Below are 16,923 nucleotides of genomic sequence, written 5' to 3' on the forward strand. Positions count from 1 at the left end.
AACGCTACTGTCGCGACGCCTGGATATAGCTAGTCCCACGATGCTACCGGGCATGCGATGCTTCCCAACTCAGAGTTCTCGCCGCCTCCTCGACGCCCTGTCGACACCCATCGTTCACCATCACCGCGCCGTCGCTCGCTTTCCCCCTAAGTCACCGCCGTCACCTAGAGAGGGAAACTAGTTGCTGCAGTTCCGCAGGCACGAACTGCAGGCTTCGCGACTTCTACAAGGCCTGCATAGTCACCACGCAATTTATTGGACGTTTTGGTCGAAGGAACCGCCGCAACTGCGCTAATTGATACGGGGGCTGCAGTTTAGGTTATCGACGAAAAGCTTTGTCGTAACTTCCACAAAGTCACAACGCCGTTGTCTGGCATGCTTCTACGCACCGCGACTGCGCAGCATATAGCTCTGATTGCTCAATGTACTGCAAGGGTGGTCATCGACGACATTGTCTACGTTGTTGAATTTTTCGTGTTGCCTTCATGTTCACATGTCATCATTCTCGGCTGGGACTTCTTGTTTCACCATCGTGCCATCATCGACTGTGCCCGGGCCGAAGTGGCGCTTTTCCCGCTTGCCGATGCCCCGCTGCCTGACCCTCCTGAAGATACAGCCTCCAAGCTCACCGTTGTGTCCGATACGGACATACCACCCGAAATGTCGGTGCTTGTGCCCGTCTCTTGCTCTACCGCGCCAAACGCTACAGTACTTTTTACACCGTCGCCTATTTTTCTACGTCGCAAGGCCCTACCTCTCCCGTTTGCTGTCCTCACCACTGTATCTGGAGTATCTTCTATGCTTGTGTGTAACCCGTCTTACTACCCTGTGACCTTACTGGGCGGCGAATCACTCGGTCGAGTTCAGCCCCTTGACCCGCTTCACATTCTCGATATACTTTCGACGACACGGCTTGTTATCATCTACCCGCCCTCACTTCTCCCGTGCTGTGCACGTCATCATCATCATTGTCGTCGTCGTCAGACGTTCTTGAATCTTTCGTAGACGCCGATCTGCCGCCTCCGTATCGCCAGCAAGTCCTCGCGCTTCTTCAGAATTTTCGCTCGTCGTTTGATTGTGAACAACCATCTCTGCGGCGTACGGCAACCGTCACTCACAGCGTCCACACTGGTTCCCATCCTCCTTTACGTCAGCGACCATACCGCGCGTCGGCAGCCGAGAGAAAGATCATTAGCAAGCAGGTCGACGATATGCTGCACCGTGGCGTCATTCGCTCTTCCCACAGTCCTTGGGCGCCTCCTGTAGTATTAGTACGCAAGATGTACGGGTCAATACGCTTCTGTGTGGATTACTGTCGACTGAATAAGATCACTCGTAAAGATGTCTATCCGCTGCCTCGGATAGATGACGCCCTCGACTCCTTACAAGGCGCGGAGTACTTCTCACCTTTGTATCTTCGCTCTGGCTGTTGGCAAGTGCCGATGGCAGAAGATGACTGTGAGAAGACAGCTTTCGTCACGCCCGATGGCTTGTACGAATTTGCCGTAATGCCATTCGGGCTCTGCAATGCGCCCGCTACTTTCGAGCGTATGATGGACACCATCCTTCGTAACTACAAGTGGAAAACATGTCTGTGCTACCTTGATAATATCGTGGTGTTTTCGCTAGATTTCCCGACGCACCTCTTTCGCTTGCGTGAAATATTGACCTGTCTCACCTCTGCTGGCCTCCAACTCAACATCAAAAAGTGCCGTTTTGCTGCCCGCAAGCTAACAATATTGGGACACGTTGTATCGAAAGACGGTGTGCTTCCTGACCCAGCCGAGCTTCGCGCGGTCGCAGAGTTTCCATGCCCACTACTCCTAAGGCGCTCCACAGCTTTATAGGGCTCTACTTTTACTTTCGGCGTTTTGTGCGCAATTTTGCAACTATCATCGCACCACTGACCAATTTGCTTACGGCTACCAACGGCATCTCCGCGTGGTCAACTTCCTGTGACGAAGCCTTCAAGCAACTACGTCTTCTACTTACTTCGCACCCAATTCTTCGACACTATACGATCCCACAGCCCCTACAGAGGTACACACGGACGCAGGCGGCATCGACTTGGTGCAGTCCTCGCACAACGGAAAGACGGCTATGAGGAATACGTCGTCGCGTATGCGAGCCGCACTTTAAAGAAGGCAGAAGCGAACTACTCTGTAACAGAAAAAGAGTGCTTGGCCATTATTTGGGCTCTCGTCAAATGTCGTCCGTACCCATATTGTCGCCCTTTTGACATTGTCACCGCCCACCATTCCCTTTGCTGGCTGTCCTCGTTGAAGGATCCGTCACGTCGCCTAAGGCTGATGGTCACTTCGCTTACGAGAATACGACATCCGCGTGGTCTACCGATCGCGCACAAAGCACTCTGACGCCGACGCGCTTTCCCGATCACCGATACCTTCTGACGTGACTTCAGTGTCTCCGCTTTTCGCATCCATGTCAGCCTTCAACGTCGCTGACATGCCGGACGAGCAGTGTAAGGATGCCCTTCTTTAAACTATGCTGAATTTCCTCCACGACCCCCCCCCTCCCCCCCAATTTGTCACACCCTCTTCTCGAACACAAGCTTCGTCGCCAAGCCGCTCACTTTGCTGTACGCGACAACGTCCTTTACCGCATTTGCCTTATTTGCCTGGCGGTCGCAAATGGCTCCTTGTGATACCACGACACATGCTTTCTGACATATGCGCTTATTTTCATGCTGCTCCTCATAATGGTCAAGCCGGCGTTCTGAAAACATATACTCGGCTAGGGCAGCGTTCCTATTAGCACGGCATGTATCACTTCGTACGCCAGTATGTACGCGCTTGCATAGCGTGCCAACGGCGTAAAATTCCACAGCGCCTTCTTGGTGAGCTACACCCGCTGCCCTGTCCGGCTCAGCCCTTCGATCGCGTCGGCATAGACCTATACGGGTCACTTTCCTGCAGCTTCTCGGGTAACCGATGGATAATTGTAGGTGTCTACCACTTGACGCGCTACGCCGAGACTGCCGCACTCCCGACAGCCTCTGTGCGCGAAGTTGCGTTTTTCATCTTGCGGAACTTCGTCCTTCGACATGGCGCGCACCGCGAACTGCTCAGCGACAGGGGGCGTGTCTTCCTGTCCGAAGTAATCCAAGCCCTTCTCGCTGCATGCAGCATCGTTCACCGCAACTCTGCAGCCTACCAACCGCAAACGAACGGCTTGACAGAGAGATTCAACCGCACACTCGCTGAAATGTTGACTACGTACGTCGCCTCTGACCACAGTAACTGGGACACTGTTTTGCCGTTTGTTACGTATGCCTATAATACGGCCACACAAGCTACCACTGGCTTTTCACCCTTTTTTTCTGCTGTATGGACGAGAGCCCTCGAGTACTATGGACACACTGCTCCCATACCAACCCGACGCTTCCGAATGCACGCCTGTGCACGTCTGAAGGCGCCAAATACGCCGAGAACTGTAGACAGCTCGCGCGAACCATTCGACCGCCGCTCAATGTTGTCAAAAGCTGCGGTGTGACAGTGGCGCGCTTACACCACTTTTCCCGACTGGTTGCCTTGTTTGGTTGTGGGACCCGCCTCACAGCCCTGGCCTTTCAAGCAAACTTCTTGCACGGTATGATGGCCCTTACCGTGTCGTAGACAGTACCTCCGCTGGCACCTACGTTGTAGAACCTGTGACGCCATCACCTGACCTTAGGCACCACGGGCGAGACACGGTTCATGTAAACCGACTTAAGCCGGACTATGACCCCGTCATCATACCTACGCCGTAAGTCGCCAGGATGGCTCCTCTTCTCTCCCGGGGGCCATTGTAGTGAAGACGAGGACGAAGAAAACGCTCTTGTGTCTGCCGTACGCGCGATCAGCGTTCGGGTACTGCCGGTGCAACTAGACTAGTGTCTTATAAGACACTAGGCACAGTCAAGTTAAGTTAAGAGGCTTCAAGTGAATAACATAACGGCCCTTAAACGATGACGCCGGCGGCTCAACGACATTGTGCAATATGTCTGGACCCCGACAGAAGTTTGCGCGAATTCCCTAACTGCGCATCGTACAGTACTCATATACAGGCTAACTCCAGAGCATCAGTGCGATCCGGCATAGTGCACATCACTTGCTCTTTCTTTTAATGAGAAGAACATCGAGCTTTCCAAACCGATTTTGGAGCCGTGCTTGTCTTGCTGCGTGACGCTGGTTCGAGCTCATGTTTAAATCTCCATTTTTTTTTAACTACAAGGACCGTACCCGTATTTTGCATTATACTTACGCAGTATCTTTCCCCTTCATGTCACACTGACTCGCACGAAGCCGCAATCACAGAGATCGGTCACTCGATCAGTGGGATAGAATATAATAAACGAATATAACTGGAGGAAAAGAACCCTTACATCCTTGGTATCTGTTTCTGTACGTCTTCCTGACAACACGGCGGAACAGCTACCACCGAACACAAATGGGTTGCCCAGCGTGCAAAACGGTAGCTGCGCACTTGCTGTGGGTGTGCCCCACGCAAGCAGCCCTCCGACAAAAGCACCGCAAGCCAAGTGCCCAGCTTCAAGGAGCGGATCCATTCCTCAGCCGATGCTGTCCTGAGAGCGCTGTACGCCTTTGCTGCGGAATCGGGCACCCTCCGCACGGTGTAACGGTGCGGGGGAGCATTCCTCGGTATCTGACTCTGTCGACATCTCCTGATTCCCCAAACCCATTACCCTTAGTAGGCCGATGAGCCATACTATAATTTATAGAGCTTCATCACCATCATCATCATCATCATCATCATCGGCGTCGTCGTCGTTGTTCTTTCGGCACATATTTTATTACTTTATAAAAAGCAACTGTTCCTCCTTGGAAGGCCCCCTTTCAGGCACGTACCCAGGATTTTTTTTCGGGGGGGGCCCCACCACCTCCATCATCATCATCATCATCATCAGCAGCAGCAGCAGCAGCAGCAGCAGCAGCAGCAGCAGCAGCAGCAGCAGCAGCAGCAGCAGCAGCAGCAGCAGCAGCAGCAGCAGCAGCCTGTTTTATGTCCACTGCAGGACGAAGGCCTCTCCCTGCGATCTCCAATTACCCCTGTCCTGCGCCAACCGATTCCAACTAGCGCCCGGGAATTTCCTAATTTCATCGCTCCACCTAGTGTTTTGTCGTCCTCGATTGCGTTTCCCTTCTCTTGGTACCCATTCTGTAACCCTAATGGTCCAACGGTTATCTAACCGGCGCATTACATGATCTGCCCAGCTACATTTTTTCCTCTTGATGTCAATTAGAATATCGTGTATACCCGTTCGCTCTCTGATCCAAACCGCTCTCTTTCTCTCTTAACGTTATGCCTAGCAATCTTTGTTCGTCGCTCTTTGCGTGGTCTTTAACTTGCTCTCAAGTCTCTGCCCCATATGCACTGGCAAAATGCACTGGGAAATGCACTGGCAAATGCATTAGCACTGGACATATTGCAGTGGCAAAATGCACTGATTGCACACCTTACATCAATAATAATGGTAAGCTTCCTGTCAGGAGCTGGCAATGTCTGCCGTATGCGATCCAACCTATTTTTATTCTTCTGTGAATTTCCTTCTCATGATGAGGGTTCCCTGTGATTAATTGACCTAGGTAAACGTACTCCTTCACAGTCTCTAGTGGCCGACTGGCGATCCTGATCTCTTGTCCCTTTGCCCGGCTATTTATCATTATCTTCATCTTCTGCATAATAATATTCAACCCCACTCTTACACTCTCTCTATTAAGGTCTCCAATCATTCGTTGTAACTCGTCTGCATTGTTGTTGAATAGAACAATGTCATCGGCAAACCGAAGGTTGCTCAGATAACTGCCGGCGATCTTTACTTCTAAGCCTTCTCAGTTTAATAGCTTGAATTCATCTAAGCATGCAGAAAATAGCTTTCGAGAAATTGTGTTTCCCTGTCTGACCCCTTTCTCTATAGGTATCTCCCTGCTCTTCTTGTGTAGAATTAAGGTAGCTGTAGAACCTCTGTAGATATTCTTACGCGAAGGATGAGTCAGTAAGACGAAAACTATTTACAGATTATATTTACAACAACGGTTGCAGCGCTGACCGGTTAGATTCAGAGCGCGAGCCAAGTTCGTTCTTCCTCCTATTTTCTGGAGTGATGGCGCCTACGCGCCTCGTTTAAACAAACAAATACCTCACGCATGTAGCAATATTTTCCAAGCTTTTTACGTAAGCGTTCTGTACTCCTTGATTACGTAGCGCCTCTACGATTGCTGGTATCTCTACTGAATCAAATGTCTTGTCGTATTCTATATAAGCCACATAGAGAGGCTTATTGTACTCTGCAGATTTCGCGATAACCTGATTGATGACATGGATGTGATCCATTGTAAGGTATCTCTTCCTCAAGCCAGCCTGTTCCCTTGGTTGACAAAATCCATTGTTAACCTTATTCCATTGGAGATTATTTTGGCAAATATTTTATATAATACTGGGAGCAAGCTAATGGTCCCATTATTGTTCAATTCTTTAACGTCTCCTTTTTTGTGGATTAGTATAATGTCTGCATTCTTCCAGTTTTCTGGGACCCTTGCAGTCGATAGACACTTCTTATAAAGAGCCGCCAGTTTTCCAAGCATTATGTCTCCTCCATCTTTGACTAAATCGACTGTTATTCCACCTTCTCTTCCCGCTCTTCATCGTTTCATGTCTTGCAGGGCCCTTCTGACCTCATCGCTAGTTATAGGAGAGTTTCTGTATCCTGTTTATTACTGTTTCTAAGTGAACTATCGTGGCTCCTCTGGGTACTGTATACAGGTCAGCTTAGAATTTTTCCGCAGCATTTACTATATCTTCGATATTGCTGATGATATTATCCTTCTTATCTTTTAGTGCATACATCATGGTTTGTCCTATGCCAGGTTTCTTTTTTACTGATTTCAGGCTGCGTTCATTTTTTACGGCTTCTTCAGTCTTTCTCATGTTATAGTTTCGAATATCAGTTATTTTCGCCTTGTTGATCAGTTTTGACAGTTCCGCGAATTTCGTAACGCTGTGAGGCCGCCAGTCCCATACAACCGCGTAGAGTGCAGGACTCTGCGATTCTAGACGTACTGCGCTCGCTGCGAAAGGTTACAAAAACACCCACATAAGCACAGCAGAGAAGTGGCTACGTGAGGCGGTTCGACCGATAACTGTAGAAGCGTCATTCAAAACAACTGTTCTCCAGTTCCGGCGGCGTTTTCTCTACTCCCTTTTTAAATAAAAAGATGTTGATCCATAAATATTCTCATAAACAACAGTTAACTTTTTTATTATTCGCTTTTGCTTGCAGTTTGGTTGCTGCCTTGGCTCTCTCCCTTAGTAGATCGCTTAATTTCTCAACTCCTTGCGATTTTTGTTTCTAGTTGCCAATTTTGCACGAAAAGTGCAATACAGTTAGGGAAAAACAGATGAGGTAACGGGCGACAGCCATCTTGCTTTTGGGTTTAAGGGTTATTGCAGGGTTTCATGATTGACGCTCTTTCACATTATTTTATTTCCCACCTTATCTAACCCATATTACGTGTATATGGGTCCGGGCATCTGCCAGCGTCGCGGCGAGCCGTAACTCAACGAAATAATGAAGCAAAGGGATAAGTTAAGTGGAATTGGCGTTTTCTCCGGCCGCAACTCGTTCCATGAGAGTACATACCAGCTGAGTAAGAGCCGTGTCCCTCTCCTGGTCCCAGGATCAGCCTAAACAAAGAAGGTTGAACTAACAAAAGCAACAGCTATGCGCGTGACGGTTGAATAGTTGGTGACAACTGAACGCATCTCGAGTTAAGCGCGCGGGTGCGGAATGTATGAGAAAACTGTCCTTCACATTACAACAGATGCCGATAACTACCGCCATCTAAAAGAAGTGAAAAAGGCAGCATAATGCTGACCGATGAACAGCTGCGAAGTCTCAACATTGATCTGGCGGCGCTTCAGAAATGTGTGAGGAGTGGTGGCGTGGGTGGGGAGGGGGGGGGGGCTATGCCACTTGATTTCGGGGGGGGCCCGGGCCCCCCCGGGCCCCCCCCTGGGTACGTGCCTGCCCCCTTTCGTGTATACATTGGCTACACAGTACACCACCACTGCCACAACCACTTCCTCGGGGTGTGAACGAACTGAGTGAAACGTGTCACTTTATTAAGGATTTCTGCGACGAAAAGTTTTCAGACTATAAATTTCGGCGAAATTCTCAACAAAGCGTTCGCGAATAATTCTCAAGCAGACGCTTGTAGTGTAGGAACCGTAGCAGAAACAAGCAACGGTCACTGCTTTGATTCGCGTTACAGATGCTACTCGCTATTCCTGCAGTGGGCGAAAAAATATACTCGATGCGTGTGCTGCTGCGTTTAAGCACTGCATTCAGCGACAAGACTGAACGGTATCCTCTGCCGACCCTTGTCAGTCTGCGAATGAAAACCTAGCGCAATCGGTCTAGGACTGAGCTCAGACGCCGGTTCCGTACAATTCACGTGCGCCCGCCGACATGCTGTCCGAAATGCAAACGGAGGTCGCCCTGAAACAACCACTATATACGTTGTCATGTCATGCCTTTTCAACGGGCCGCACAGACGAACGAACACGAAGCGGCACGTACATAGGTTACCGAGACGCCGGTACACAGGCAAATACGTATAGTTCCGTCGTGCCCTAGGAATTTCAAGACATCGCTATCGCACAAGCTACGTCGATATACCGCTGTTAAATAGACAAGAATGTGAACAACTGGGCATTTCGCGGGCGAGAGATCTTCCTCGCTCTACAACGTCAGGCGCACCAGTGTAGAATCACCCGGCGGTAGAATCTACCCGGTGGCCTGTGAAAACGCAACCCACGTCTCAGCTTCACGTCTCGAGCGAAAGAAGTACGTATATACGTAATGTCTCCCCCAGTCACGTCACGACCCCCAGCAGCAACGAAGAGTAGATTGACAGCAAAGCGTTGGCGCGTTGCAACCATTATATACTGCACGAGTTTACATGTGGGAACGCTATCGGCTCGTCGACGTCCATCGGTCGGACGGATGACGTTTTTGACGACGGGAAGCGCGTTTTCGCGTCGGCTTCTAGCACAGTCAGAAAACATGGCACAAAACGTGCGAGTCGAAACTCGCGCACCAGTCAGCTTCCAAAACCGAGCGCACTTCATCTTAAGTGCATCAGTCCAATGCGAGGCACGCCACGACCATGGCCTACCGTCATTTTAGGTCTAGCATTGCAGCAAATGCTCCATGACTGCTCTCGGCTGAAGCTTGAACCATAGCCACAGGTAGCATTCTTTCCGTAGAAAGCAATTTGTTTTCATCGTTATAGTGATGAAAACAAATTGCTCCTTGATTTTGTTAACATGACTTCTGTGGTGCGGCAGCCATGGCACAGACACATGCCACGCGGCTGTGTTCTCATCAAATGGCGTCGCGCCCACGATGGCTGCACAGGGACGTCGCATGCCGCGACGGCACGGAGTCCATGCACGGTGCGATTTTGTGCGAAAAAAAAAAAACGAAGAAAGAAAAAACGCGCCATGCGGGGCAGGCTTCATAGCTGTCGCGTCACTTTGGTCCATATTGGCTGTTTCTTTCCGTTCGCATATGCTTCATTCGTGCTTCGTGTTTATTACCCTATACCAACTCTCCAAGTCGACTATATCCTTAACTTTGGAGCATTGAATAAAAGAAAGGGCCAAAAAGATAAATGGGAAAATTCAGAGGTGTCGAATCCACAAAGGCTTTCGTTCGTAAGACCGGCGCGTCGTTAGCCGACCACCTCCATTAATACGTCCTCTGTCCACGGGTTGAGCCAGCGCCTGTTTTCACAAACTGCGTATGTATACAAACTTCTTTGTGAATACCGGTCCATGAGCCTGCAATCGCTATCGTCGCAATACGCCCGCTACATTTCACTGCTTTTGTCTTGCGTCTGCATGCAAGTTTTTTATAGTAAATTACCTCCGAATAATATCTACGGACGCACTTATACATGTTGCGCTATAAGTATCTGACGGTTTCAAAATGTAATGGCGCCGTTATCTGATATGTTTCGTTGTCCTGTTTTGACTCTTTATTTGTTTCTTCGTTCGCAGTGCCCTTTCTTTTAAGATAGCTTATTTGACTTGAGGTGGCGGGATTCTGAAACATCGCACTGCGGCCCGTGGAAGAATTTATAGAAATTACAGCCTGTGAAATTCTATAGAGGGCAGCCCATGAACAGAAGGATCTCTATATACACAGAGATCACAACGGCACGAGAAACATGATTCCGACAGCGTGTATTTGAAAGCGCAAGTGAATTTGTACATATGCGCTGACATTTTCTCAAGCAGGCCGTTTTGTTTCATGCGAAGCCCTCCGAAACAATGCAGTATATCATTGCGATCACAGAAAACCAGGTCGAATACAGGCTGGTGCTGCCGTGGCTATATACCAAACAGTGGGCAAGAGCACGCACTCTCGTAAGGATATCACTGTTAGCGGTAGCGAAGCGCGGGCGGAAATTTCACGCTGTCATTGAAGAAAAAGAATACCTACGAGGGGGCACACGGTTAGCTTTACGGCTTTTCATGACCTGTTCCATTACCATCCCCAGTGTTTCGTCATAAGGGGATATGATGGGATATACGAGGGCGAATCAGAAAGTCTTTGCCCCTATTTTTATTAGCCAAACTAAGGTACATACAGGTAATTACAAATATACGTACTATTCTACGTACTTTACACTATTTTTCCACATAGTCCCCACACCGGTTCACACATTTGTCCCATCGCAGCACTAAATTTGAGATGTCCCTGTCGCCAGTCGGCGACGCACGCGGCCTCCCCGAACGCTCGTTGTCATGCAAGTCTTCACGGCCTTTTGCGAACTCGCAAAGCCACCTCACACTTTTCAAAGCGAGACACCTTTTCCCATACGTGGGCTGCATTTCCCTGTGGATTTCGATGGGCGTTCGTCCCTTGCTCCATAGAAAACGAATCACACTACGTCGCTCGTACGCCGTGAACGTGTGAAGCACAACCGCCATCTTCATCAACTGACAGTAACGCCGTGCCACAGAGCTACAGGCAAATAAGGCCGGGTCGGTCCAAGAAAAGTCCACCGCTTGGAATGGTTCTGTTGACTTCGCATTTACAGAAGTAAGTTGGCTAAAAAATAACAGGGGCAAATACTTTCTCATTCACCCTCGTAGAACATGGATTGTTGCATAGACACCTGCTGAGCCGGTAGAATGTAGCGATTCCGTATGATCAATTATATGCCGCTCTTATCGTTCCAGTCATGGCCTGCTTTTATCCCGTTGATAACGCAGGCAGAGCGCCGCTCTGACCAATGACAAGCGCGACAACGAATTGCATTGGCATAGAATCGTTACATTATCCTGGCCCCGAGTCTCTCTTATTCCAGTTTCAGCGCCCTTGTGCAGGAAGACGTCAACTCTCGCAAAACGAAACAGCTATAGGGCTTCGCTCATAAGAGAGATTTACATTGGGATTAAAGAACGTTATCAACTTGAGCTAATAGCAATTGTCTTGCTGGAAATCGGGCAGTTCTCGAATATATTCGCACTTTGGAGGCAACGGCGGCATTTCTGCATCCTCCTTCCCACTGTTAACTGTCCGTAGGTCGAATAACACGGGTGAGCGCTCTGTAGTTTTTCCGGAGATCAACATTGAACTAACGGCGCTCTCAATTCTGACCTGTGCCCCCCATTCAACCGCATTTACATGCCCACCGTGGGTTCGAGTATGCGCCACTGTTCCAAGTACGACCGCTGCATCGCCACGCAAGCGATGCAGACCGTATATATAGCCTGTTGTCAAGAGCTCGTGTTCGGGTTCGTTACTGCAATAGTGCATGCAACTTCTGCGATTGCGTTATTGTGTGCGGTTGAGATATAAGCTGAGCTCCTCTGCAAACTGCACGAAGGAGACGACGAAACCGGCAATATTAAGTTTTAGAATGCCGGCTACCGCTGCACCGTTTCAACTGCAGCCACGTACAGCACGTACAGTCAACCACAAAAGTTTATGGACCACAGGATCTCAGAAAACGTTCAATTTCCGAGCAGCCTGTAGCAGTAGTCAGTAAAACCGAACGTCACAATGTTGGTCACATATACTGGTAGAGGCTGTAAATGCGAACACTAGGCTACGTTGTGTGGCTGCGCAGATATTAATCTTTATCTCAGATGTCGTTTTCCTTAAAAGTTTGTGGTCGAGTGAACGTAGACTGAGCGTGCGCATCTGGCATTACCAAGCTATACATATAGTATGCACAAAGCTGCTGACCGCGGAGGTGGTAGCAGTAACGGTAGTTCAGTAGCGGTATGATAAAACTCGCTAACGGTGTGTCACCAGGCTATTTCTCAATACAGCGCAGCGAGAAAGTTTTTCTTATTCTCGTCGACGTGCCAACTGCTCATAAAATGGATGAGTACGAGCGCACTTGTAACGCTGAATTCCGAAGACTTAAAAGAGACGCAGAACATTTTACACGCCAAGAAACATATTCAAGATGTGTCGGTTCTGAGTGCACATAAACGCACTAGGCCGTATGTCCGTGGAGCCGAATCGAGCCGCCCCGAGGTAACCTGGCAAAGTACATATAATTTTAATCATAATCGAACATGATAGCGCAAGTTCTACAAATGACAATGCACAATAAACATATCGTGGTGGTAGCGAAATTTATACCGTACTTTTTGCACACAACTACTGCTTTCTCGAAAGTTTCGGCGAGAAATGGGCTGCGCTATTCGATAGTCATCAACAGTTCTAGATTCCTGGTAACGAACGGCATGAGAAAGGTGGCTCCTTATTTGCACGTAAACATCTCCAATTTTATCATGTCAATAAATAAAAAGGACTAACATGCCACAGAACTTTATTGCTTTCACCAGCGGGTGCACCATCGACTTCATAAGCACCCCTCATTACATCGCCACAGCAGAGGGTTCCCACGGACGAAGTCCCCATGACTCTGCCATACTCTTATTAAAATTCACTTGAAATGTTAGTGTGGACTACGAAGACTTTTCTAGCGCTATCATATAGGTGTTCCCAAGCGGGACATTTCCCATAGTCATAGTTTATGTTGCCATCGTTCGGATGAAACAAGCGCTACCGCAAGATGATGTAACAGTGATGGTCCTAAAATGTTTCCACGCTAACATTGCGACTACCTAGTACGTAAGTTTGACTACCTTTCGGCTCCATTTGGCGATTTGTAGGTCTTTTACCGGCCATAATTTTGCGACTACCCGGTAGGTAAACTTTTCGGTGGATTGACTACTTTTCGACACCACTTGGCGATATGTAAGGCTTTTATCGGCCAGACAACACTCGACCATTTACAGGGTCAAAGAATGTCACACCTTGTGAGATGAGCTTAACACCCGCAGAATGCGAATAACGAACCTCGGCTGGCTTTCAGAAAACATGCTGACATCGTGACGTAACCACACAAAATGGTCACCCGACTACCGCAGCGGCATCTGCTATCACTGGCTCTATGATCGTATACTAACGAAACTACCGGATCAGAACACTCGGCGAAAGGATAGATACAATATGATTTAGCCAAACCTGTGCTTATGAGTTTATGACCTGGGTTATGAGATTTAGCCAAACCTGGGCAAATTATGAGTAAACGGTACCAATTAGCCCAAGAATCGGCCTTCAGGGCCGCATCGCAAAATAAAACAAACACGCCACGAAAAGTTTCTCAAGTTGAGGTAGGAGCCTGAAAAAGTTTTCGTGGACGCTCAAAAGACGCCTCACGAAAGCATGACAGCGTCAGAGTTCGAAAGACGAGCGCTCTAGCGCCCTTGTAGCGCTTCCGTAGCCTAGGAGCCGGCCTATTCAGACAGGTGGTAACTTTCGCGGTGTGTGTACGAGGCGCGTCGGATGCCTCCTCCCCCCCTCAAGAAAGCGCGCCTATACAAAAGTGCCGGCCTTCCAAACAACGCGCACCACCTGGCACTCACAGGCTCCCGCAAAAAAGAAGACAAAACAAGTTGACAAGTTCACCATCTCCCTCCCCCCTCCTTCCCGCCGTCACGCACACGCGTTTCTGCTATCGCTGCGCGGCTTGGCTTCTCGGCCGACCGACGCCACCAAATCGCGGTGGCTGCGTACGAGCGGCGGCTGCTGCTATCGGCGGCGCGCGTTCGCTCTTTGTGCAGCCGGTCGCCAAACACTCGGGAGCGATTACACAACACGAAGCCCAGCGTGCACACACACAACACTCACCTGCAGTCAAACTGACGACTGGAGCGGGCAGACTGATCGCGGGAAGCTCGCCGTCGAGCAGACTGCCGGCGATCGCGCGCACTGTCAGCACGGCGGCGTGCGTCCGCGAGGCGTCGGGCGAATGCAAAGCAGCAGCAGCAGCGCGTCGCGAAGTGTGAGTCAGCCCTCGCGCAGGGGCCGAGACGGGCGCAGCGGCGAAGCCCAGCGGTAGCCCAAACTGCCGCCGCTACTGGTGTTTGAATAGGAGCCCCATTGTGAGTCGCAGGGCATGCTGGGAGCAGTGGTGGCGGCACCTGACGAGCCCCCCAGTTTCTAAAGCTGCCCAGTTTATGCGCTCGCGGCGCGGCGGCTGCCGCCGCCTCTTGGCATGCTGGTTTCCCGGCCGGCCGCCGTCGCTGCTGCTGCTGGGATGGGCTGCTGCTGCGGCCCGCTGGCGTTATGCGTTGATCCGGCGGTGGTCGGGCGATGGACAGACATATCGATTTTTCCCTTTCAACTCGCGTCTGCTTGATCACGTCGACTCAAGCCGCAGATTTCGGGCGCGTGCGCCTCACTCGAATATTCTCGCTCTGCCGCCGGCGTCGCGCATTGCTCTAGGAATGCCCAGTATTTTTCAATATACCGCCGATCACAACCATTCGTTGCCTTCAGCCTTTGAACGAACTATTGCACGTAAATGGAGTACAGAAAATGCGGTTTCTGCTCTAGAAAAATCACTTCTATAACTCGTTTAATATCATCCAGCGGAGATATAGCTTTCGGACCCTCTTTTCCCACTCCCTCCGCTTTTTATTTTTCTACCTCGTTCTTCCCATAATGAAAGCCTTCAATAATAAAATCGCAGTCTTGTTCGCTTATTACGGTGGCCCTATCATCAGAAATGGAAATAATGGGGAGGGATGGAGGAAGGAAGCAGTCATTACTGAAAATAGAAAAAAAGAAATCAACTCTGCTGCAATCAATAGAGAGTTTTAGATTAGCGGACGCAAGCGGCTAGCGGACGCAAGAACTAAGGGCCACGGTACAGCGCATGCGCAGACGCCCACGTCTGGCTCCGCGCATGCGCAGTACCATAGCCGCTAGGTTTTGCGTACGTAAGCTGCTTGCGCCCCCTAATCTAAAACTCTCTAATAACTTTTGCTTATTTCTCAGTGTAAATTTTGTCACGCAACCACAATTGTCATCATTAAACTAAATTTTCATTTGGAACGCATGATATTTACATGAAAGTGCATCGAGCCTTGTTTGGACCCACAGCCGCAATGGCTAGTACCAAGTTCATTCTCGTCAGCGTTTTATTAGGGTTCACTGTGTGAGGCGATGAATGGAACGGATGCCAAGCGCCTGAGACACGACGCGCTTAATCGGCAGGCTCGTCAACATGAAAAGACTTGTCCATCGGGTGTGTGCGATGGGAGTATGCGCCAGTGCAAATCCTACTCTCCTCTGTTCTCCGTTCTCCACCTCTATGCCAGGGAGTGGTTTCTCTCCGTATTCCTGTGTGTGGGTTGACCAGTGGGCTGACAAGGCCCTCTACCAGGCGAGCAAGAGAGAATGAGGTTGCCCTGATTGTGTAGGGTATAAGAAGGCCAGCGAGACGCCACAGAGTCATCATCTCTGCCCTTAAGCCCGGACCACACGTACGCTTGCGGACGCGCGCAAGCTCGCGTTCACGCGCCCACGCATGCGCAGATAATGCGACATGGCTCGTACGCGTCGAAACGCGGCGTGAGCGCGGGGAACAGCTCCTCCCTGTTATCGCGCGCTTGGGTTGCCTCGCGTCTGCGCGCCTGGCTACGCACCTACGGCGCGGAACGTTCAACTCTCCGTGAAGCAGATTTATATCATGCAAGAAAGTGGTTCTTCTTTCCTTTATGCGCTGATCTAGCAGCTATAAAAATATGGCAATTAAGTTTATAGATATCGAAGCATTTTGAAACACTATCGATAACAAAGTACGAAGCGGCGCCTTCCGAGGCGTCCGTGAGTGAGCCCAGTGAGCGCGCGCTGTCGCGCGTCTGTGTGGATGCAAACCACCATTACTCGCGAGGCGCGGCAGGCGCTAGGCGCGCGAACGCGAGCTAGCGCGCGTCCGCAAGCGTACGTGTGGTCTCGGCTTTACGTGCAGGAGCACGCGCGCCGAACGTTTCTGTGGGTTTTGTCTTGGAGCGCACTGCTCACCCGTAATGATGCAGTAAACGTCTGTTATTGTTTTTGCATAATCTCTTCTTTCCTACAGGACCCGCTACGATGGTTACTTTGGTTCGAGATCCAAGCAGACGCTGTTGAAGGTCGCCAAAACCCAGTCCTCGTAACAATAGGTGGCAACCTTAATAACTGGTGGCAGCAGTGGCAATGGATCTACGAGCTTCGTCTACAAGTCGCAACTGAATGCAGCGTTTGCGATGGTCTACGCCGGATTCTTGGCAGCAAGGTGGGGAGTGTGGGACATTCTCTGCTGAGTTTGTCAGGTTTTATTGAAGGGTTAAAACAGAAGAGGTAATTCGAGCTATTGTCGCCTAGTTAGGTTGCGGCAAGATAGGTGTGTGCAGTAGAGAGAGCAGCTCTGAAAACAGCCATGAATTCGAAGTCATTGCTTAAACCGGAGTTGTTGGAGTCGGTGAAGGAGTTTCACGTGGATGTCGCGGTCGCACTCCGAAAACCACGGTTGATTGAGG

General features: G+C 49.9%; 1 protein-coding gene across 3 annotated transcripts in view; it reads right to left on the bottom strand.

Moving 5' to 3' along the window:
* Positions 1-14,525, bottom strand: part of LOC139054248 (LIM domain-binding protein 2-like) — a 320,751-nt gene extending 306,226 nt beyond the window's left edge. For all 3 annotated transcript variants that reach the window (XM_070530966.1, XM_070530964.1, XM_070530965.1), the window contains exon 1: positions 14,246-14,525. The gene's annotated coding sequence lies outside the window, so the exon portion shown is untranslated. The remainder of the gene's footprint in view (positions 1-14,245) is intronic.
* Positions 14,526-16,923: the final 2,398 nt, after the last annotated feature.

The sequence above is a fragment of the Dermacentor albipictus genome, chromosome 1, assembly GCF_038994185.2.
Source record: "Dermacentor albipictus isolate Rhodes 1998 colony chromosome 1, USDA_Dalb.pri_finalv2, whole genome shotgun sequence".
In the NCBI taxonomy this organism is placed as follows: domain Eukaryota; kingdom Metazoa; phylum Arthropoda; class Arachnida; order Ixodida; family Ixodidae; genus Dermacentor; species Dermacentor albipictus.